The sequence below is a fragment of the Nestor notabilis genome, unplaced genomic scaffold (genome assembly GCF_000696875.1).
Source record: "Nestor notabilis isolate BGI_N333 unplaced genomic scaffold, ASM69687v1 scaffold11265, whole genome shotgun sequence".
Taxonomy (NCBI): domain Eukaryota; kingdom Metazoa; phylum Chordata; class Aves; order Psittaciformes; family Psittacidae; genus Nestor; species Nestor notabilis.
In genome coordinates this window covers 53,239-54,813 of record NW_009930676.1, presented here as the reverse complement: position 1 = coordinate 54,813, position 1,575 = coordinate 53,239, and positions in this window count along the sequence as shown.

The following is a 1,575-nucleotide window of genomic DNA, read 5'->3' as shown; positions in this document are numbered from 1 at the left end:
TTCCAACCCAGTCGATTCTATGGTTCTATACTGCAGGGAAATTGTAACAGAACGAAATCTCAAAGGCAGTGATTAAAAAAGTGGTTGAAGATACTTTAAAAAATGTACGAACATAACTAACCCATGAATTTCACTGTCTAAATACTGCAGAACCATAAAAACAGAGCAAAGATTTTAGTCTGGAAAAACTGTCTTGAACCAATGTTAGGATGATTGACAACACAAGGTTAGCAATAGATGAGCTATATATTTAAAACTGAAAGACAAATGGAATCTTTTACCAGCCATCACAGTCCATTCCTCCAGTGACTTCACTACTCATTAGGATCATGACTATATTAACTGAAAAAGTTTAGCATGAATTTTATTCAGCTGGATTAAATATCCAGTTAAGTCAATTGGGCTGTAAATCTAAACCTGAAAGGTTCTTCTATTGAGGAGGAGCAAAAGCTACCAGGAATTGAACAGCCTTAGGACAAATATCTCAAAAAAGACTACGAATGAGCAAAGAACCTACAAGAAAGAAAAAAATACATTTATGACCAACTTTAGTTGCGTTTTAGATATCATGATTGTAAGGATGAAGTGAGAATAGCCTCGAATCAAGCAGATTTGGATTCTGCAAAAATTTAAGAGTAATATCAGATAGTTCTCAAGACATCGGATAGAAAATGAAAGAAGCAGCAAGGCCATTGTATATAATCACCTCCACCGTGCATAATGTAGGCATGACCTAAGCTGCTAAGCCAACAACTTGTCTCAGCTGGCCAGGAAGCTGACGATATCATGCACATGGGAAAGGCAGAACTGCAAATGGGGCAGACAGCACAGAAATGGAAATGACCATGGTCGGGGAGCTTGTGGGCTCAGCTCGGATAATCTCTGTTCCGGAAAGGAAATGACATCTGCAGTTCTGCCCAGACGCAGCCAGTCTGAGACATTCTGGGTGCATCAGAGGCACACTGCATGCTTTACTTGGCAGAAAATAGGTATTATGAATATATTTGGATGTGAAGAAACTGATTAGAAATTACTACATCATCTTCCAGACTTGTGTGAATATTCCTAGATTTACTTTACTGAATCAATGGTGTGAGTGTAAAAGGAATCAGAAGAAAGTGTAATTTGCATTCAATTTCATAATCAGTAATTTAATGAAAAATAATTAACATATTAAAATTAATATATTAATATAAATATAAAAAGAAGTGACACAAAACACACGGGATGTAGAGCATACAAACTGATTTGCAAAGATTGAGCTATGGTTAGAAATATACTCTTCTGAAAAATGTTTCTATTTGACAGATATCTTTGCCTTCACTTTCTTATGTAGTTACACTCAGCATATGTGATATAATGTATAGATTTTATAAATGCTTATCTAAGTATTTATAAAATTTATCTAAGTATCTTTTGTACTACTTTCTTTAGGTTCTTCCAGCAGTTATGTGAGCTGGCTTTGTGTAAAATGCTGCCCTCTGTATTCATAGAGGAAGGATGTAGGTGTCCAAATGGCAAAGAAAAGTGCCAATGGCTGTGCAACCTGCAACCTTCAATCCATTCAAAGCAGTA